General features: G+C 41.2%; 1 protein-coding gene across 3 annotated transcripts in view; it reads left to right on the top strand.

The window, feature by feature from the left end:
* Positions 1–23,768, top strand: part of PLCB1 (phospholipase C beta 1) — a 592,180-nt gene that overhangs the window by 152,197 nt on the left and 416,215 nt on the right. The window lies entirely within an intron of this gene.

Here is a 23,768-nt window from a genome sequence, read left to right as displayed (position 1 = left end):
CACAGCCAAGAAAGGGGAATGCTCTGGCAGAAGGTACCACCATTTTGTGAGTGCTGCAGAGGGAGTGCACACACAAGACCCTCTGAGCATGTGCAGAGTTCAAAGTGCTTTGGCTTGCACTGGTTTTCTGGATGGGATCTGGAGTGTCTACAAAACTCTAAAAGAAAATGTTGGGGTGTTTAAATCTTGAAGGGAGGGGGACAATAAGGTATTGCAACTGAGATGAGACATTCTTTGAGTGTTCAAAGCCTGTATTGCCTGAGGAAAAGTTCTGCATGCGAACGGATCGGGTTGAAACAAAGGATCCTTGAGCACTCTCAATGGGGAGGCTGAGGGGAATCTTTTTAAGGGAAGGAAACCGTCTAGGAGTGGTATTGTGGGAATGCAATAATTGTTTGTGTTGACTACCAGGAGTTTTGTGTGGAAGGGGGAGGGGAATATGTTCTGAATTCTAGGTATACCATCTTGTGGCTGTGCCACAACACAGAGTGGAGGAAGGGGGGTAATGGGTGGAACTGGGGCTGTTTGGTTGGGGGGGTGTGCGCACATGGGTGCACAGTGTGAGGGGTTTTTTTAAAAAAAAGCCAAGGATACTACTTTTCTTCTTCATGGTCTCTGTGCATCACACATAATGGGTGCTGCGCCTGTGCAGAGCCTGTTGCCGGCCAGAATACCCAAGCTGCAATGGTTTTTGGAGGGAACTCCGCATGCCGTTTTCCTCAGTCTTCTTTCGACGGGCTAATCGCATTAGCTCGAGCCATTACCTTGTCTTCTCGTATCTGCTTGTTCTAAATCATTCTTTCTTCCCAGTTGCATCCAAGTTATTTCTCCTTGTTCCCAGTTAGTTCTTTTCTCTTTCTGTTCTATATGCTTGTTGGCAAAGGGAAATAAGGGGGAATTCACTTTTGGATATCAAAGGCCCCATCAGATAATTAAGGGGCATTTTGGATATGAGTGAGCAGGAAATTGGGGAATGAACCGGGAGATAAGCACTGCTCCAGGCAGTCAAAAGTGGCTTGGATAGAGAACCTCTTTTCAAAGGTTAGAGGATCTATGGTGAGAGGGGAGTGTTTTGAAGAAGGAAGCTAAATGTGTAAAATGTGGATGTACCAGGGACTGTTACAGGTGGACCATAAAGGTGAATGAGTGTGTGCTCAGGGCTCCAGTTTGGGGAGAATGGAGTCTTACTGGTCAACATGACTGGATGGAAGTGTGATATATCTCAGATCACAAGAGGGGGCCCAGTGGATACTGGAAAGCAGTCATGCAACACTGGGTTGGAACCTATGTATGTGAGGATGGGTGTGTAACACTTCCTGGATATTTTTTCTTGAAAATGGGAGACTGGGGAGATTCTCCAATTATCATAAGGAAGGTGCAGGAGTGGGAGTAGGAATAATAAAGTTAGGGGATGTACCCTGCCAGGATCATTATTCACGAAGACATGCTAGAGACATACCAGTAACGGAGGAGTACTGCGCGGGAAAGGAGCTGACAATTCCAACAAGAGGAGAGGTGATAGGGATTGGAATAGCCTCCTTTGCAGTGTCTACCTACGTATATTTAGCACTTCTTCAGGAGCAAATGGCCTGTGCAATAGTGGCTCTTGGAAATGCTACTATGCGTGCACTAGGGAAGCTGGCTGGAGGTATATACACCACAAAATAGGGTGGCTCTGAATCATGTTTTAGTACCAAAGGAGGGTCCTGTGGGGTGATTGGACATACCTGCAAGATGGATTTAGATAAACAGATGTCAATGAAGACTTAAGAGCAATCCAACAGGTAATACCAGGGATCAAAATAAGGCAGGAGTCAGGAATAGGAAAATGACTGACAATAGCGGCTCCCCAACTTTATGTGGTTGGAACACCTGTTTTCATATTGGGGATGATAGCCATAAGCATAATCTGCTGCATTAGCCTACAATGTATACTGGTCTGCACCCATGTAATAAGGGGATGCGTTTGGGGAAAATGCACAGGCAAGGAGGAAATGATTAGGATGATGGTATCAGAGTTTAAGAATTGGGAATTGTTGTTTCAAATCAGGGTGAAGGAAAGAAAAGGGAGGAATTGATAGGTGTGAAAGGATGATTTGAAACAAGGGAGTAAAGAGATTTAAAAAGGTAACAAAGAAAATTACTTAGCCCAAAGGAGGGGAGGGGCCAAAATCAGATAGCACAAGGTATGGGGAAACAGGCACGTAGGCAGGAGGGCCAAATACTTCCTGATTGTTTATTGACAAGCTGGACAGAACAAAATGAGCCTATTGTAGCCCACCAGGGGCAGGGCTGGATTGGGAAGAAGGGCTGGTGTTGGGTTAGTGCGGAGTAGGCGGGCGGAAAGAGTGTAAACTCTCAGTACCCTATCAGCCTATTAAGGGAAAGGAGGAGGGAACAAGCGGCCTGGAGCAGGGTTCAAAAGGGGGAGGGTGTGAACATGTGCTTAGGTGAACAGAAAAATGGGAAGGAAACCATTTTTATTTCTTTTCCTTCATTGCAATAAAGTTTTAAAAAGAACTCTCTGCATGCCTGGAATATTTTTCTCTTCCGATGGAAAGGAAAGAGTGATCATAACAAGAGCAGCCTCTCAGAAAGCTGCAGAGAGTCAGAGGAATTGGGGGAAATACATTCTTCACCTTCCTCCAGTGAAAATCTTGGATAAAAGGAGTCTTGCTCATGGGAACTGTGGAACAAGCCCAAGAGTTGGATTAGCTCTGCTGAGACTTGCACAGTTTCGTGCGAACACTTGAGCTGGGTATGCTCAAAGTGCACATAGATAGGGGACGGGGGTGGGGGCGGATTCCAGAAATACCCATATAAAGACACAGCAAGACTGGTCTATCCTACTTGATATCTACCCTGTGGTCTTAGAGAATTCTTAGGCACAGAGAGAAGATCTTTGCTGCTGGTTTGAGGAAACGGGCTTTTAAAAAGCAAAAACAAAATGTGCCACCCTAGACAGCTAACAAATGTGGCTTCCTCCTGCTGTACCAATTTGTACTGTGTGCTCAAACACACTTCAAAAACTCATAGACTGTCTTTGAAAATGGAAGAGTAAACACACATCAAAGAGCTACTTTTCTGAGTCTTGCCATCTTTTTAAAAAGGTGGGTAGGAGCTGACTTTGTTGATGGACATATCTTCCCAAGCTACTTTTTTGTTCTCTACAGGGAGTAAATGGATCTAGATGTTTATGTTGCTATTTATCATGTTAAACTGGCTTCCAGACACTCTGTTTTGTGGTGATATATTTTATGGAATTCTCTTTGTGTATAGTAACAAACTGCTTGTTGTTCCCCTCCCCTCCCCTCCTCCACCAAATTGCAGTCTTTCCTTTTGTTCTCCCTGTGGTTATGCAATGTGCCACAAATATGGCTATCACATAGTAAAATCACCATCATCTTCATGGCTAATGAAGCAAATATAGCAAAACTTCTTGGAAAATTGGTTCTCTAGACAATCAGCATACCGCCACATATATTTTATAAAATATTTTGCATAAGCTTGGGGGATACCTAGTGAGGGAAAAATAGCCAAAACTCTCTGAACAGTTCACAGTAATTGAAATCACAAACTACGATATAGTAACATTCAATAAAAAAGTTTAAAACTACAGTATAAAATAATAATAAAAAAACAATATGAGACCATTCTGAACCCTGAAGGGTTGAGACCTGCTGTTACATCGACTTTATTTTAATCTTGCCAGCAATGCATTGGGAATCAAGGGACTTGCACTGAGGGGGCTTGCCTCTTGCACATTTCCATCTGCTCAGGTAGATTAGTCTGTTTTTGAGGATGGGGGAATTTAATTTCTAGTGGAGATTCTCAGACAGAGTGAGAGAGTTGGAAAGAGAGGAAGGGTGGGTTTTGGGTGGGGGAGCAGGCAGAGCAGATGAAGACTCCTCCATCCAGTCAGGTGAAAGGAGCAAACTACTTAAGAAGTGTCCAGCACTCCTGCCCTCCTGCCCTCAAGCAGCAAAAGCCACTCTGAGGGTGGAGTCAGAAGCATTACAGAGAAGGAGGGGAGAAGTGGAAGTTTTCGTTTGGATTCAGTCTTTGTATGGACAGATGCTTCTCCCATAACCCTATCAGAAGGCTGCTTTAATACCCTTCTGCAACCAGTTCAGTTTCAATAACAGAGCTGTGCTTCAAAGGTTTCATTTTGAGTTTTGAGAAAGAGAAAGAGAGAGGGAAGTGACCATCTCACAACAGCACTGCACATTGTGGGTTGTCTTACTTTTATGGCCAATTTATGACTTGGACTTGCACATACGACATAACAGCCTGACGTCACAATGTGATGCAGATTAGTCCCCAGAGGACTAACAGCATTTCCAGCTCTCTCTGGTGCCTGGGTGGAGAGTGCAGTCTCCAGTTAAACAAATCCAAGCAGCAGGAGTAGGAACCCGTTTTCTACTGGCAGCAGTTTTCCAACGTTTTAGTACCTAGGCATCTTTAGTTTTTAATCTTTAGTACCTAGGCCAGCACTATCCAATAACAGGATGCCATGCAGGAGAAATAACCTGGTAGCCTTTACCTGATTTTGCCAAACAATAATTCCACAATTCAGACCCTATTCTTAGTTGCTGTGTAGATAAGCAAGTGTATATCCAGGAAGTACACCTCTACGAGCAGGCCTGCTTCTGAAGATGTACAAATATGCACATCTGTATGAGAGACTTCTGCAACTCTGTCTAGTCTTAGACTCAGCAATGTCTGTTTCCTCCTTGTTTTTCCTAATTACATTGATCAAATGATGTGCCTGCTGCATGTCAGTCCACGCTAACTTACCAAATGAACCCCTAATAGCTTCATTATGGTTAGTTTTTTTTAAACCTTGAAAGAGACTGGTAGAGAGTTAAAAAGGTGCTTAGATGAGGTTGACAAGTAAAGGGTTTGTTTTAAGATAGCTTTCTCTCAAATAAGATGTGGTGTTGAATGAGTTTCCAAAGTCAAACTTTCTGGAGATGGAATATGCATAATAGAAATCTTTTGTTAGAATATCCAGTCATAGAATAATAGAGTTGGAAGGGGCCATGAAGGTCATCAGGTCCAACCCTCTGCTGTTGCAGGACACCAGTTTACGCTACCCTACTCAGATGTCTGTCCAGTTTCACCTTTAATGTCTCTCATGTGAGAGAGTCTGCAACCTCTCTAGGCAGCTGATTCCACTGTTGTATCACTCTGACAATGAAGAAGCTTTTCCTGATTTCTAGCCTGAATCCAGTTTGCCACAACATGTGCTGATTGTTCTATGTCCTATGCTTTGGTATGAGCGAGAAGAGATTTGGTATGTGCATTTGCCCTTTTTGCAGCTGCCTCACACTGTTGGTTCATAGTTAGCCTGTTGTAAATAATAACTCCAAGGTCTTTTTCTTTTCCAGTTCTATTGAGCCACGTATCTTGTATCAATGCCTTTGATTTGTTTTTCCCAGGTGGACGAGTTGGCATTTGTTCCTATTGAATCTTATTTTGTTGTTTTCAGGCCAGTGTTCAAGCATATTAAGACTGCCCTGGATCTTCTGCTCTGTCTTTCAGAGTGTCTGCTATTCCACCCAGTTTCGTACCATCTGCAAATCTGATTGTTGTTCCTTGCACTTTGTCATCTAAATCATTAATAAATACCTCAGAGAGCACTGGGCCTAGGACTGAACCCTGTGCTATCCCACTAGTTACCTTCCTCCAGTTTGAGAAGGTGCCATTAATGAGCACACTTTGTGTCTAATTTAGCAGCCAATTTTGGATTCACCTAATAGATTTCTAAATAGTCTACTTTGTTTGCTTATCAGGATGTCATGGAGCACTTTGTCTAAAACTTTGCTAAAGTTGAAGTAGATTATGTCCACAGTGTTTCCTCCGTCCATTGGGAGGTTACCCAGTCAAATAATATTTATGTACCGTTTCTCAGGAGTAAATTGGCATCAATAAGATGAATAAATGAAACAGTACAAGATTGACAGTGGTGAAATACTCTAGTGTTGGGATGGCTTTCCCCTACACACACACTCCACACCGGGCAAGGAACATTAACCTCTGAGTGTGTAATGGTGACTGTCAGAACATTAGGGCCCTGTGGAATCAGACCAGCAGGTGTCCATGATATCTAGAATGCTGCTTCCAGCCATAGTTAGTGAGTTGTTCCTGGGAATTCCACAGAAATTTCTGGGTATCATTCCAATTGTTTCTTCCCTAGCATCTAATATACTAAGTGAATAACCATGATGAAAACCATTTGTAGAAATGGGCCCACCTCTCAGACATTGCAGCCTTCTCAATTTGTCCAGTTCTGAGGAGGAGTTGGAAGAGCAGAAGTGGTCAGATAACTTGAAAATTTCAAGGTTATCTGCTGAAGATTCTTGGGTGGAGCATGAGAACCATGAGAAAAGGAGAGAGTCATGTGAGAGTTGGCTGGGGAACTGATGGAGGTCCTTACCCAATCAGGAGATGACAGCAGACCACAGATGAAGCATCAGACCAATTATGAAGTAATCCATCTAGCCCTAGAGCAGGAGGAGGTGGGCTAAGGAGCTTTCCTGAAAAGGAAAGAAGGGGAGTTTCAGATCTGATCAAACTTTTTATATGGACAGAGGCTTCTTCCACAGCTCAAGATTACTGCTTTGGTTTATGGTGTTTTGTAACCTGTTAATGAAAATACTGTGCTTCGAAAATTTCATCTGAGTCTGCTGGAGAGGCAAGAGGGAGGGAGAGGCCTGTTCACAACACTATTCTCCATCAATTTGTTTGACTCCTCTAGCAGCCATGCAGGTTAGTAGACACCATCACATCTCGCCGCATCAACTTTTCCACATTATGTGTAGTGTGAAGCACTTTTTGTTGTTCTTAATATATAGCCCATTAGTTTTAGTGGGTGGCCACCACCCCAAGTCTCACTTTCATCTTTCTCCCTACTTGCTCCACATTATCTTAATGGGTGCCATTCCAAAATAGTGTTTGTAGTGCTTGGTCCAGCTAACAAGTTTTCAGTGACTGACAAACATACAGTGCTGCTTAGGATGATGTGCTTAACTGCTATTATGTTTGTTAAAGGGACTGTAATGTATGTCTTTAGGTGCTTCTGATGGACCTGGTGCAAGCCTGAAGTACACTCATTTTTTTGGTGTTCAAAGAAAAATCAGTTGTAATAGTTATAAAATATGTCAATACAACCACCGTGTGCTGTTCAAAAGCTAAAAGGGCAGGTGTTCTGCCCCAAGATTTACAGTCTAGATACTGGTAGTACATTTATCATTATTGTAGCACTTCTAATTGTAGAAATTGCTTCATAAATGGAGCCTTTAATCCATAAAATAATGACTGGGATCTGACCCATCACATCTAGCATCTGGTTATGTTCTTGGTGTTGTAAATGTGTGTATGTGTGTAAGAAGAGGAGAGGGAGGAATAGATACACTAAAAATACTACTTGTCAGTAGGTGAAAAATTAGAGTTAAATTAAATACCCAAACATCTGGGCTTGGAGCTCAGTTAACTAAACCCTAGATTAAGGAAGCTATAACTGAGTGACAAAGCTGTTGGTATATTCTGATAGAAATTGAGAACAAAATTAGCTCCATTACGGATTACTGCTGGCTACCAAAAGGTACTGTTTAAGGGCTGGATAAGATGTAGAATTAATATATCTACATTATACATACATACATAGAATTAATATATTCATTTTATAGTTAATTTATATTATTAGTGATATTTATTTCAAACATTTTGACTTCTCTCTCTCACACCCCCCCTATATACACATTCATATTCCAACCCTGCTGTGTATTTGATCTGGTATGTTTTATTAATTACCCACAATGCTGTTGCAGGCAGGCAGACAGACAGATACTGGTTTAACTTCAGGCACCGTTAAGACCCAAAATAAACAGTCTGTCCACAGTTTTATCTTATCATATGCAGGCTCTTAAAAACAGAAAGCGATCCCAACTGAGTTAAGAAACTCCAAGTCCTCATACCCTACAAAGTCTAAACTAAGTAACATGTAACAGAATGTTTTTTCTGCCCTAAGGAGTTTAAAGTCCGAATGAATAAATCTATCCTCTTGCTTATGTTGCTTCATATTATCAAGTCTTCTGATCAGCATTGCTAAATTGCCATTATTAGGCGGTTGTGCATTGATGCTGAATTTTTGGAAGACAGAATCTCAATTACTTTGAGATTGAGTAACTGGACTTTACCTTCACTAATATTTCTTGATGCACAAATAAAATGTATCAGTGAGCACTTGTTGAATTATTTGTAGTTTCCATATCAGTTAACTCTGAGAATTGTGTGTATAGGTGCTGGGAGGCTGGGCTGGGAAGATTTGGTTTGTATCTCTTGAGCCATGGATCCACTTGGCATCCTTGAGCAGGGATAATACTTTCACAAATCCATTTTTCAGAGTTACTGAGGGAGTACATCGAGTGTTCTGAGCTCTCAAACCACTAAATGTATTTATTTAATACTATCTCTTTTATCAATTTCCTGAGATGTGGCAACCGGAACTGGGGGAGATTCTGCTGCAGCTGCACTGTACAGAAGTGCAAATTTATCACATAACACACAGGCCCATTACATCAGGAGCTGGCAACCTGGAGTCCTCTGGATGTGCCTTCCCATAATCCCTGACTATTTGCCATTCTGGTGAGGGCTTGTGCAAATTACTCTTCCAGACATCTGGGGGGCACCAGATTATCTACCTTTGCTTTACTTGTAAGGACATAAGAGCACAAGAAGAGCCATGCTGGATCATGCCATCTAGTCCAGCACACCATACACATGGTGGCAAGCCAGCTGCCCACAGGATCCCTCTAGTGGGATGGGTCCAAGAACAACTCCTGCCCAGCTCTTCAGCAATTGGTGTAATGTGCGCAGAAGCCTGTGGGACATTTCCACACTTGCCTTGAGTTGGAAAGCTGAGAGCTCTGTTGATTTTGGTCTGAGCGCTACAGCTCTTGTGAGTAAAGAATCGGATCATCAGTACTTCTGACTGCAGGTGCATCAGATGTAGCAATGACATCTTTTTGGCATGCTACGAGTATGTATATATGCTCGTATGTATATAAGGGGCCCTCACAGTTGACAAGTTACATATAGATTTCATGCTTCTTTTGAAAGGAAGTTAGCTCTGGCTGAAGGTGCCAGATAGATGGAGAGATGATGCCTCTTATGGTTGGCAGAGCATCCTCTATGGCAGTCTTCTCAGTAGAATGGACTACAACTGGTCCTTCCCAATAGATTGGACTACAACATGCCCAGCTATTTTGGTTGTCCCTGAAAGTGAACAGTTTGCATTTCTTGCATGCTTGAACTAAGATCCCCCTAATCAGTGTAAATGATATGTGCACACATTCAAACTGGGGAGGGTCATGAGATTTATGGTTTGGGTATTTGGAGATGTTTACAATGGGGAGACCACTGTTACATCCAAAACTGCATGACTATGATTTCTTGTCGGAAAAGATTGGCAGGTGAAGCTGTTGCTATGGAATAGGGATGAGTGACAGTCTCAGATTGGGCATCCAACTGTAGCATGAACAGGTAGAATAAAAGATGAAAACCCAATGGGTCAGACTGGTTTATACATTCTGGTTTATTCTGAAGGAATTCCTTTCCTTTTTTCCTCCCTGCCTTTCAGTAAACAGATATAGGCTCTGAGCACATGTTTTGGTGAATGAATGAAGGTTGATGGCAAGACTTGTGTGCACGTCAGCAGCCTGTCCTCCTCCAAATGTTTTTTCCTCCTAGAATGGGTGCCAGAAAATGGGAGTAGAACTTCATAAATTGTACTGCATTGTGCACTCTTTCTCAGCTGGACCAGCTAGCTAAAATATGTGATAAAGCTTCACACAAAGGGAAGATCTGTAGTGTACATCTGAATGGGTGTCATGCAATGTCCTATTGAATTGTTCTTCCAGCACAGATGTAGCCATCTGGAATGATATTTGCATAAGTTTGTTTTCTAAATTGAAGCTAAGAGAGTGGCATTAAAAGTCAGTATGAAATCAAATTCATGCTATATAAGGTCCTAGGAAACAAGGTTTGAGGAGCTAAACACTTAAATCAATTTGATACTTGTATTACAAAGCAATTTTTTTCTGTATTTAGAAGCTCTCACTGTCAACCCCTCAAGCATTTTAATATGGACACATTTATGGCTCTCTTCTTTATGCAGCTAACACAAACCCTGTAAATACAGGGACTCGAGAGACAGAAGTGATGTATTGGAAGAAGATGCTTGGCTTCCAAGGGCAGTTTTTCTAATATAGTATATGGCTTTCCAGGGGATTATTTTTCAGAACAAATGTGAAGTTGCTGGTGAAAGGTGGATTCAGATTTCATGAAGGCAGGGCTTTCCCTGCAGAAACATTTTACCACATGTAATGTTGAAGGAGTATCAGAAGCATTAATCAGTTAGTGACTTTGATATCACCAATGACAAGCAAAATAACTTTTGCTCTGTCCTACTCAAACCATACTTTTCACATCCTATCTGTCTGTCTTCTGTTCACACCACTTTTCAGGGTGAATATGGACATGTGTGCGTGCCATGTGCACAGGGGAGTGAGATCATGAGATCAGACCATATCCCCAAATTACATGTGAAAAGTAAGAGTCTAAACAGGGATGGTGTGCCTCACATAATCCTGATCATGTACATATGCAGAGAACAATGAACACATATGCATAGAAATATCAATAATTTTGGCCTTGAAATAACCCAATCCTAAACTGTGTGTGAGACCTGCTACCAAAAACTTGTTCCTGCTTCCACTGGTGCATTGAAGTTAAAACAAAATTCTATCAGTCTAGCACAGCCTTCTCCAGATCTGAGTCCTTTCAGCTGTTTTGGATTTCAATTACTACCATTCTAGACCATACTGGCTGGGGCTGATGCCTTTCCATAATCCCTGACCATTGGTCATTCTGGCTAGCACTTGTAGGACTGCATATCCCATACACATGGAGATCATCAGGTTATCTACAAAACATCTGGAGGGCATCAAGGTAGGAAAGACTTGTGTTCACGTAATCAAGAATCTGTACCTGGGACACAGTGGAGAGGAAGATTGGGTGATTCCTCATCCTAATCCCAGGGCCTCCAGAGGCTCCTTTTATTGATTAATTTCCTTTCAGTCAGTGGGTGACCTGCACTTCAATAGGGACATTGAAACTGCTGCAGTGGGAGACAGTGTTGTGGTGTTTGGTCCTGTGCTTCTTACACTGTGTAGTTCAGGCTTTACTGACAGGTCTCCTCTCTCTCTCATGTGCAGAGGAAGAGAGAGAGCCAGCGAGAGCAAGTGAACAATGTATTTTTCTAATATATAGTGCAGTTATATAAGGAAAGAGAGAGAAAAAAGAAAATTAATTGGACAACACCAAACACCATGAACATGTAATCTCTCATTCCAAATTATATTTTCAAAGCCCACTGAACCCAACTAGCCTCTTTGTGCAAGGTATCCTTGTCTTTCCTCTAAATTTAATATTATGTCACTTAAGTATTTTCCTCCCCTAGTTTTATACAAAATATTGCCAATACAGGGAGGAGCTTTAGCTCTTTGGTCGAACATATGCTTTACCTGTAGCAAGTCCTAGGTTTGATGCTGGGTGTTTCCAGTAACCAAGGATTGCTTTTGAGATAACGGGGCTGGGAGGAACTTCTGCCTCAAACCGTAGAAAGCCACAGGACTAGGTTAGATGGAAAAGTGGTGGCTTCATATGCCTGACATTGTCCTGTGGCCTGATTTTGTTCCAGTATTGGATAAATAGCTGTTACTGTTCCGTGAAGGAGCCTGTGAGTTAGGATATTTATGCTGAAAATGTATGAAGCAAGTGAGGTGATACCTCGTCAGTCATCCATGCATGCCACAAACCCCCTTCTCCCAACCATTGTCCTGGCTACACCATCATTTTGCTTCCAGTGTTTGCAAAAGTCCTGCTGCAGTTTTCACGTCCTCTGTAAGGTCCCTTGCTCATTTGTTATACTTGACATATCCTAACAGAAACTCTTGTGAACTCATTGGGATTGTATGAGTTATAATTACTTCAGTGTCATTGTGCTTGTTTTTTGCGACGTCCTATCTATATTTTTCAATGCAACTGCACTGCTGCCAAGAATATGTAGGGGGGCATGATGAGATCTCATGCTTCTCCCATCTCCTGTATGTTTTGGAAGGTGCCACCATTTGTTTTATTATAGCTGAAGGATAATTTAAGTGCAAAATTGTCTTCTTCTCTCTCTGCCTTCCCCAACCGCCCACCCCCAAAAAAATTATAATAAGATTTTAAAATCTGTTGTAAATATTTTTGGTGTTGTATTTCTTTTACTTTTTCTCCTTTGGATCCATATCTGTCAAATACGTTATCTCTCTTTGGTAATATTCTTGCCAGTTTCTGTACTTATTTAAGTTTATGAGTTAAGTACATTAAGTGAATTCATCCCCTGTATGATGGTAAAAAGCAAACCAAACAGTAATTAATGAGGTGTTTGCATTTGACTATGCAGTAAGCAATATACTTCTTTATTAATATTCAACAATATTGGCACTTTGTAGCTTTATAAAAAGAATGCCACAGTTACAGTCATATGCTTTAATGAGAAAGAAAAGTCACTGGCAAACTCCATGCAGGGCTATTGAAGCCAAATCCATATCTATTGGTTCACAAAGCATAGTTGAGAGAGACTGCAGTTTGCAAAACCCAGCTTGCAATTTCTAGTGATTGTTTCATTAATTAGAAAACAACTGGCTCCCATTAAGGAATAACTGTTGTCTTGAGTTTTACAGCAATTATTAACCCAAAAGGATCCCCTGCAACTAGAGGTTATTTTGTTGTTGTAAAAGAGTGATGAAACATCATCTTGACTAAAACCCTGGTTTGTGAGCCTGTTTTATCATAATATGACTTTGGTTGTATTGCTTGCTGCCACATGTTTCACTAGTTGTATATTTCTTTTTAAAACTTCAGTGCTGCCCCTGCAATACAAGCAGCCTTTTCAGTGTCTGCTCTAGTGTTCTTCCATGGATACATAACTAGTAATGCCTTGCTGTGTCCTGGACCTTCTTGTTTTAATTGCAAAAACACAGTAGTATTACTTGAATGCAAGACACTGCTGTCCTTCCCTCGTTATGTGGGAACGAGTGCTTGTCTCTCATTGGGCCATGCATTCGTTCTGTATTTATGTACAATGCCTAGCATAGTACTGATTTATATTGGCTGAGATTGGGCAGAATTTTAGCAATAATCTGTCAAAATCTCCTCCACTAGCCTTCCCAACCAGGTGCACACTAGATGTTTTGGACTTCAACTCCCATGAGTCCCAGCTGCATGGTAAGGAGTGTTGGACTTGTAGTTCAAAACATCTGGGGAGCATTAGGATGGAAAATATACCCTATACACTGGTACTTGATACAAGGCTGTTCAACCACTCAGCTTAGCTTGCAGTCCTTCCTCAATAGCCAGTTGTTGCTTGAGTGTAATATTCTCATTTAACATAAAGCAGGGAGTAGGACAGGCATTGTGAGCTCCTTCTGGTGCTTTGGCAGATTGTTGGATTAATAACTGGGAACTCTGTAAGAGCATCCCCGAGAATGGGATATACATTGACTGCAGTTGCTCTGTGCATATTGTTCATTGTCTTTTACTTGTTTTAAACTCTTCAAAATAGACTGCACAAGAGGAGTGCTGGTTGAATGGATTGCTTGGTATTCTTTGTGATTCTTTCCATTACAGTTCCATTTGGAGGCAAGCAAGTTCCAATTTGTCTAGCCCACTTCTTGTCCCATCCATCTTCCCGGTATTGCTGATAAGATGCTCTTTGTTCTGCAGTAGTTAAAAATGGTTTTAGAGTAGGAAGTTTCTTCCAGAAGAGTGTTGATGTTCTGGTTTTGAAGATTTCTACTGCATATCTGGTGAATCCTGAAGAGTAATGAATTTTAGCAATTACCTCCTGGAAGCACAAGTGCCGAAACAGTTTTTCTTTTGCTTTGCTCTTGCATGTCAACAGATTTGGCTTGTTTTGAAAGCACTGCACTGTCTGGCAGCAATACAGCGATTATAACAAAGCAAGTGGAACAACGGATGCAAAGCCTGAAATGAATAAAAGCAAGTTTCAAAATTCCTTTAGAAATCTCAAATAGAACTTGGCATAGTATAGCCAGCCACTTCCTATCATAGCTAGACAGGAAGTGTCATTCTTGATAAGTTGTTGGTAGTGCTGGTGCTTTGAAGCAGAATTTTAGGCTTTGCGAGGGATTTTTTCCTTATTGAGATAAAACAACCCTCTGGCAGCAAAAGTTTGTCAAGCATACATCAAATTTGCTAAGCAACAAGTTGTGAAAACTCTTCAGAATGAAGGATGCCAGCAGTCATGCAGTACAGTCCTAAGCATGTATTCTTAGAACCACATCCCGCTGGACTCGACTGGGCTAACAAAAAGAGACAAGAGCAGTCACTGTGCATAATTCTTCACTATTGTTGCTCGCTTAAGTAGCATTTTAAAGGAAAGCACAATCTCACAGTCCACACTGTGTCATATAAGGAAATCAGGATCTAACAATGACATTGATAGTAGCTGATCAAAACTGGCCTCAGGTTTGTCTGTAACCAGAAAGCCAAGGCTGCTTGCACTAGCAGAGTGAAATGTGCCATAGAGTATTTCTTAAAGATGGGATCAGATAATGTGATGGAATCATGTCAAGCCAGAAGCAGATGTTGTTGGAAGGGATAAATGAGAGACTCCAGAGTGAATTATAAAAGAAAGCTGGATATTGGCTACTAAAGAAGTTAATGCCACATAACTTGATAGAAGTTACTTTGATGGAAGTCACCCAAACCCATGGTGAAAGTGTCAAATTTCCTATGGCTGGCTTTACAAATTGCCTCCTTGATAGCACATGTAGGTCCCTGTTCACTTGGGAATTAATTTACAATATAACTAATCGCAATAGGTGTTGGGATATTATTTAGTCGGGCAAATCTAATGAGTCATGGTTTTCCCTTTGCCTGTAAGCCTTCACTGTAAAAGAGAAAATGAAATTTCAGTAAAAATGGTTCCCAAAGTTCAGTGCTGTTGGTCATCAGTGTTTGGACTACTGCAGCTAGATATAAGTCCTAGGTGGATTTTTAAAATTTAAACAGATGAACTTTGATCAGTAGGTAGTAGCAGGGAAGAAAAAGGGTGGAGAGCTGAAATAGTTGTTTTCAAAGTCATTTGTGTATAGTTTAACTTGGGAAAAATCTGAATCATGAGAGTGTTTAACTGCCTTGGAAAGGATTTTACAGTTGGTTTAAACTATGGCTGTAAAATTCTGCATTTGTGGCACTGTGATGAAGGGGCAATGCAAAAAGAACAAGAGAAAATCCACAGACTCCAATGTTATCAGACATTGATACAGAATTTTCTGTGGATTTTTTTCTTCAACACCTACCCCCAATTTATTAAGAGTAAGAGGACAATGTTGTTTACTAGGGAACTATTCCTGGATCAGCTGCAATTAGAACCCAAACAATGTTTATTCAGAATGATAATCTATAGATTTTCCTTTTGGTTTTTTGGCAGAGGAAAATAAATTTCTGCAGGTGTTTCATTGTTAAATGGCCATGACATATGTTTATAAATTTAATTTGTGTTAATGTTGTCTCAATTATGTATTTTGAGGGTGATTTTTACTTTTTTGCAATAGTTAAGGCTAATAGCAATAAAACTGAATTGAATGTGGTAAATGGTATATGAATTCTATTAATAATAATAATTCTATTATCAGGAAACTCTAAACTAAAGAATATGTACTCTTTCATCTAAAACTACAAAACTTCTTCAAGCTGCTCTTAATACATTCAAATATTGTCTTTCACTGTTAACCTTAGTTTATCCCATGTGGTTCAGTGTGTTTATCAGTTTCTCCAACTGATGAGACAGGCTTCACAAATTGTTAACCCTTTCAAAGTTAATTCCATTTGAACACCTGGAATCAGGACCCATTTCACTTTGAATTACCAAAAAGTGAACTGTTGGACCCTGGAGAAACTGTGGTTCTTGTGTACCTTGTAAAGTTAGCATCTCTGCAGTGTTGCCTTTTGACACTCTGCAACCTGCCATGCTCTAGCTTGCTGGGAGAAGGATGTTGGTAAGAAGAGAGTGTGTAGAAGGCTTCACTACATGTGGAAGTGGCTATGTGTGTCTGTGGTTGTAACAGTGGATGCAGGTGATCATAGTCCGCAGAAGGCTTCCACTTTGGTGTTCCTACTTTGTTGCTCCTGTTCATCATTTTATCAGCTCAGAAAAATGTTTCATACCTGACATGAAGGTATGCATATTATTCCCTCTGAAAGCAAAGTCAGGGGCCCTGTGTTTGTGTTTGGAGGCAAAAGGGGACTTGCAACAGACAAGGCGGGAGCGGGTTGCTATATACCCAGGGGAATCCCAAAGCATGCAAAAGTACATATTTTTGCACAAATCACCTCCAACGGTGCAGATGTGGTTGCATGCCTCACTCCATGCCATGGCTCTTTCTCTTTGCTCTGATGTGAACTTGTGTAGGCTTCACCCTTTATTCTTTCAAATCCTAGCCTAGGAAAATGGGAGGTGCAGAAACTGATGCAGAGGTAAAAGAAGTGATGCGAGCTGTGAGAGTGACAACTTGGATTACCCCCTATCCATAGCACACACACATTTTGTTACAGGTTCCACTTATATCCAAGTTTGCTCACCTTTATCAAAGGTGTTAATGATCTTTCACACCCTTTTCTTATATCACATGATCCTGTTTGATATTTGAGTCAAATAACTCTTCGCAAGACCCATCATGAAGAACCTTGGGAAGCATGAATTCATAAGGAATAAGAAGCAATCTTTTCTAGTGACAATTAATTGGTGTAATTGGTGTAAGAACCTGGCTCATAACTTGTAAACACAAAGCTCTGCATTATTGTATTGTGGACTAGAGCTCTTTTGAATGGCATCTTGCATGCTTTCAGGATGGAATTTTAACTCTTAAGCATATAGTTCTCTAAGCAGCCAAGGGGCAGCATTGTGTTATACACGGAGGCGGGAATACTGAATGGTAGGCATAGAATGGAGAGTGGGAATTTAAAAATTCTGTAGGCTGAAGATTGGAAGCCTGCAACAAAAGCCAGGATCTGAAATGTGGAAACTATGGAAATCAGTGCTGTTAATAGGGGTCACCTTGTGTTTGATGGTTTGTATTAAAACTCTTCTTCTTTAGTTAACCCAAAGTAAGGAGAATACATGATGGGGGAAACGGTGTTCAAGTCTCTCAGTGCAGAATGCTCTTCAGGTTGGTATATAAAATAGAAAACAGAATATCTCTCTACATTCAGCTAGTGCAGCTTCACAGCAGCTCCCAGTCCAGTTTTGTTGAGAACCTCATTTTAAAGTCAACTCTGTAGTGCAGTGTTTGGTAGGGGGATAGAAACCTTTGAATGAAGGAGACTTTTGCTTGAGCAATGGACATCTTTGAGTTAGCTGTGTGTGTGTGTGTGTGTGTGTGTGTGTTTGAGAGAGAGAGAGAGAGAGAGAGAGAGAGAGAGAGAGAGAGAGAGAGAGAGAGTTTGCACATGCACGCACAGTCTTCTAGGATACTTCTTAAGGAGGCTAGTCATGATCATTCCCCAGTAGTGCACTGAGTCATATGAAATCCTGAAATTGATTTTTTCTTAATGAACTGAAGCTAAGTATGATCCAAAATTATCCCAGTTAATTTAAAGCTGAAGAAGAACCAGATCTCTTTAAAAAGCAGCAAGTTACTCATTCAGAAGAATGTATCCTATAATCCAGGATGGCTAGGATGGCCTCTTTTGGGGGCTATGAGGAAGGGTCTCTGGGCTACACCTAACAAAAGTGTTCACGGTGCTTCTTGTGCATTTTCTCAGTGATCTTTACAAGAACACTGTGAGACCTTCCATTGGCATCTTCATCATCCTTGTACTGCAGGAACAAAGGAAAAGAGGCTGAGATCAAATACAAAAGAGGAGCTTAGCAACTCATGCTCTTAGGTATTATGCTCTTCCATCACTTGCAAATGTGAAAGCTTGTAGCATTAATCTTCGCCAAATGTTATCTGAACTGGCTTAGCCAGTTGCAATCCATTTTAATATTGTTGCCTAAGCCAAATCTGGACTTGGGTACCAGCATCAAAATGGAACTGAACCAAAAACATCATGCCGGCAACATCCTCCTGGGTTGGCTGATAACGGTGCATCTTGCTACAGGGAAGAAATGATGCCTCTTTCACCAGGCATACACAAGAAAGACAAAAACTATACATAACTGTCACTTGCCTTTTATGTTCCATGCTATAATGTCAGATATTTCTAGTGAATATGGTTGTCCACCAGAGTGGGACTCTAGGGTGTAGGTCAGTCTGCTTGAAGACTTGGAGAAAGCTGCCAGTCAGTATTGACAGTATTGGGCTAGACAGAATAATGGTTTGATTCAGTATAAAGCAGCTTTGTATGTTCCTAATAAACAAGCCCTGGATGCAAAAATACAGTTTGTTACAAAAGGTAAGTATCATGATTAAGAATTTCCTTAAGATAAGCCAAGGCACACAAGGTTTAAGAGGCATGAGGGAGCTACCTGTCCTTGGAAAAGATGCAAGTAGAAACTGAGGGTGAAGAGGCATCAAATGCTATACTCAGTAGTTGTAGTCCCAGTGATGATTACCAACATAAAACTTTTGACACCATTGTTGATTGGATATCAGGCTGTTTGGACCCCTGAATAGGTTCCCCACACACACTTCATCATGGAAATACCTGCAAAAATGTGTACCAACTGATGAACTACCAGCTCCCATGAGATGTCTGCCATGCCTGTAATGGCATGAAGAAGGCTTCTGAAAATTAATATGTGAAAAGGCCCTTCAAAGGTTTTCCTTAGTGATTCAGAATACTCATTGACTTCCTTTGTTTGTTTTTAAGTATTTGACATTCCTTTCTTTTCCAGAATGAGGATCCTTAACACCAAGCAGCATGTTGAGTTAAATAGCATTCGACTTTAAAGCCTTTATTGATTTTTTGGAATGCAGCAGTAGTTGTCAGTATCAGTAGTCTCCCTTCTTAAAACTAAGAGCAATCTGCCAAAGAGGTAGGGAGGGCAGGAACAAAGGTCAAGGGAACCACTTTGTATACAATGAAGATGGATATGGCTCATCGGAAATGGACTTGTTTAAGCTCTTCCTAAATTGTATGCCTTCCCCAGGATGGAAAATGTAAGCACAGGAGATGGCTTCCTGCTAGGTTAGGAATATAAAGAAACACATTTCAGTGAAGCCTCAGATTAAGGATGAAATTTTGTTTTATCTTAGTACTTGCACTGGATGTTGTGGATGACTGTGGACAAGTACTCCTTTAGTACTTCTCAAATCATTATGACTGCCTCCTCAGCTCTTTTAATTTGGCTGGAGAAAGTTGCTGTTTAAGAGAGTGATCTTAATTTATACTGGAACTCTCTCTCTCTGAGGGAAACCTCCATGATGACTCCCTCTTCCCACCTTGGCAAGTGTACAAAATAGCCTCTCGGCCACTAACCATGTCCCCGGGAAACACTTAGCTATACATAAGGGGGCATGGCTAACTCTTTCCTTCCCATTGGCTACAGTGGGTGGGACTGATTTTTTTTTTTCTCCATCTGTGAATGAAGGAAAACTACAGGAAGTCTCACTTCCCACTACACATTCATGCATTGGCACGGTTTCCATGCAAGTCATGCACATACTTCCAGGGGCTGGCCCCCTGCAGCCAGGCACATGGTGGGCAACAGCACAGGGGCAGAGAAAGTGCATCCTGCCAGAAGGACTTTCCCAAGGGTATCCATGTGGGCATCTGCCCGGGAAAGCTTTCCAGGAAGCTGTCAGGACACTGTTTGTTCCACAGGTGTGGGGAGGGACCGTGAGGCTTGTGAGAAGTCCCAAGGATTGTGGGGGACAAGATGGGAGTGGGGCAGAGGGCAGGAGGCAGTGGGACATTTGAGCTGCTTGGGATGCTTCCACATGTGCTCCTCGTGTGCTGGGCAGCCTCCACAGGAGGGGCTTGCTGACTCCTGCAGTGGCACAAGCATGGTGGCCCTTCAGTGGGTTGCTCCAGCACAGGGCAGAGACCAGGCAGGAGCACCAAGCACACCTGGTCACTGCTGCTGGAGGCGGCGTAGGGCAATGCCAGTGAGATCCCATGGTAGCTTGTGGTATTTGAAAGCCACATGCTGGCAGGGAAGACGTGGGGCATGAAGCAGACAGTCAGAGCATGGCTGCAGTTGCCTCACTGGTTTCTAGGCAGAACAGGACAGCAAAGAATGGGGACAGGAACATCTGCTACAGCCACAGCTGCTTTTGCTGCCAAACTTGCTGGCAGAAAAGTAGAAATTGCATGGAAGCTGTAACTTGCATCACGCATAACAACAAGCCATTATCAAGTGTGGAAGGCTTACAACAATCTGTTGTTTCTTGGTGGGTTTCATGGAAATCCATGCTTCAACATGGGTACTGAATTCAAACTTAAGGACAAGCCATAGTTTCTGGCATGGCTTGTTGTTATGTGTGAACACATCCATTGTGTTAGGAAGGATAAGCGGGTCTCATAATGGTATTACCTAGTTATCTTGGAACAAGACACAATCCCAGCTGTCCCACTCATGCACAGACACATTTGCTCATGTACACACAATCATTCCTGCTTGATTATGTCTGGACTTACATTCATTTTTTGTTTGATGGCTAATCTGGTTTGGAAGTCTGTAGCTTATCTTGGTTATTTTAATAACTTGATTGTGTTACATTTCTTTTTACTTAAGGGATTTATAATTCACTTATCCGAGACCACCTCCAAGTACTGAGGTTGCTGTTCAAGTGGCTTATAATATATTGAAAACATAAAACAAAAACCAGTTACCCAATCCCATTTCCAAGCTCATGCAAAATTTCATGATGAATTCGAGTAGCTGGCTTCACTGTGTTTCTGTAATATCCGTATAGGATGTTGTCCCTAACAGTACAGGCACAAAGACTGGCATAAGCATCTTCCAAGCAACTGAAGCTTTAGAGGCAACAATGATAGTTCCTTTCTGGCTTTTTGTTTGTTCTCTCGTGCACCGGGGAGGCTTTTATTTTTAAACCAGCATTTGGAATTCAGTGCTTCATCACCTCTTGCTTTATATAACATGACATGTGCTGCAGTACAAATATTTGGGCCTTTTTTGAAAGGGTGATGTAGATCTGCTTTACCTCTTTTAACATGAATCAGATTTCTCATCTCCACTACAAGAAAAGAAACCTCCTGGTGTACCAGCCTTTGCAAAGAATTTTGCTGCTCCTCTTTATAGTGTTATGTGTCTAAAACCAGTGCAAGTAGAGTTGAAAGAGGGGGTCATGTGCTAATATGTCATAAAGGGTAATCATTTCACTGACTTTTTTTATTTGAATTTTCTTTTACAAGCGTACATATAGGGACAGTAAAACAACACTGCTGACAAAAAACATAGAACAAAAAATGGGAAAGAAATAAAGAAGCAACCAGATCAGTATAAAAAGGCAGCAAATAGAGACAGGAAGGAAAAACAGAGAGTGAAATCATGTTGCATATAGAAATATGTGGGTAACAAACTTTCAGTTTACCACAGTGATTCTCAAAGTAGGTGGCACTGCCCCCTTGGGGCAGTGGAAAGATCCAGGGGGTGGTGATTGGTTGTTTAAAATTTGCTATAGAGCAATATAACTAATACAGAGCAAGAGGCATGGGATTTCTAGGGTTGTCACCCAAGAGGAAAGGGGGTGGTGGCCCAAAAAAATTTGGGGACCACTGGTTTAGAATGAGTAATTTCTACATTTCAGCTCTTTGGTTTGTTTATCAAGTTGTTCTATTTAAAATATTGATATTTTGCAAATTTGATAATTTGCAAAATATCAATATTTTAAATATACATTGCAAAATTGTAATCATACGTAAAATGAATACTGATAACAATAATCATGGGTAGCTTTCAGTTGCAGGGACAGTATCAACTTGGATGTTTAACTCATCGTTTCCAACCCAAATGCATAGTCATTCAGACTGGAAAGGAAGACATTGCAGCCCTAGTGTGAATTGAATGGGTGGTAAAATGCCTTCAATAAATTCATAATCAATTGTTTAAGGTTCTTTGCTTGTTTGCTTTAAGCATCTGGTGCCTGGTTAGTTTTCCTCTGTGTGTGCGTGTCAGTGGCAGAAAAGGACTTTCCCATTGTGTTCTGTTAGAAAGTTCAATATAAAGCAACATCATCAAGTGTCAGAATATATGTGCTGGTGTTGAAATAAGTGGATCAACAAACCAGACACTGTTTCTGCATAATCATGCTTAATTTCCAGTATGACTTGCAGGGAAACCTCACTAAAATTAAAAGTATTATTATTATTATTATTATTATTATTATTATTATTATTATTATTTCGTTTTATATCCTGCCTTTTTTCTACAAAGAGCTCAAGGCAGCTTACATCATTCTCCTCCTCCATCTTATCCCCACAACAAAAACCCTGTGAGGTAGGTTGGGCTGAGAGTCTGTGACTGGCCCAAAAGTCACCCAGTTGGCTCCATGGCTGAGCGGGGACTCGAACCCAGATCGCCTGAGTCCCAGTCCCATGCTCTTAACCACTACGCCACACTGTACAGTCTGAATTGTTCTGTACAGTGCTCTGAAAACGCTCTGTACAGTGTGAATTGTTCTCTTTAAAATCCGATGAAAGCCAAATATTGAGTCTAATCCCAAATTAGTTTTGCTGTTCCTTGTTTTTGATATATACTGATTTTCCCCCTAGAATAATCATTCAAAATTGCTCCCAAGTCAAATTTTGGGAGCTCCTGATCAAGCAAAATAACCAAATATTTTCAAAGGAAGATTTTTTTAAAAGTGTCTAGTGACTATTTAGGCTGTGGGGAAGAGTTTGAATAGTCCCAGATTCTATGCAGTTCCTCTGAAATGTATTTAAGGAACCAAGTAACATGTTCTAATGTTTAAAAGAGCGTCAAGAATCTTTCTCCAGTGACTTTGAAGATGGCCATGCATGACTTGAGATTCCATGGGGGAATCACATATTTTGTGCCATTTACAGTCATTCTGAAAGTTGGATGTATCAGATTATTTGTTGTAACAAACCCTCAAGTAATCTCTGACTTTGAATGAAAGTCCTCCAAAACATCCTGTTCTTGACAGCGTGGCTCAGCTAACAGGCTATGAAGTTGCACGTATCATTGTGTATGTTCTGGGCTGCCACTCCTATGAGGCCTCGCCAGCGTGGCTAGTGGCCATGGATCATGCAAGTTGCAGTCCAAAACTTTTGGAGGCACCAGATTGCCTGGAATAGGATATACATCAGTAGGTGCACATCCTTTTATATCAGCAGTGAGCTTCTCAACTAGTTAGAGGGGACCGTTTCATGAGATGCAGGCAAGCAAATTGCATGCGTTTCGGCACTGACTACTATGTTCCTCCTGCGTATCTGATTTGGATTTAAAGCAAATAAGCTGCACTAATTGTCTGTATTAGCATAAGGAAATGCTCAGCTCCATAAATATTGCCAGTGCTGGTTTGTTACAGTATACCAGAACACATTATATTTAAACATCTCTGATCTTTGGAGAATTACAGAACTAATGAGAAAATCTGTCTAGCTGTGTAAGACCCCCTGACTGAATATACTTTCCCTTCACGAAGTGCTGTTACATTTAAAAACTGCGCTCGGTATGCCTTGCTTGAGGGTTGCTTTTA

The sequence above is a fragment of the Varanus komodoensis genome, unplaced genomic scaffold (genome assembly GCF_004798865.1).
Source record: "Varanus komodoensis strain SLA01 unplaced genomic scaffold, ASM479886v1 scaffold7_3, whole genome shotgun sequence".
Taxonomy (NCBI): Eukaryota; Metazoa; Chordata; class Lepidosauria; order Squamata; family Varanidae; genus Varanus; species Varanus komodoensis.
Note: the sequence above shows the minus strand (reverse complement) of the source record. Positions and strands in the feature narration are given on the sequence as shown.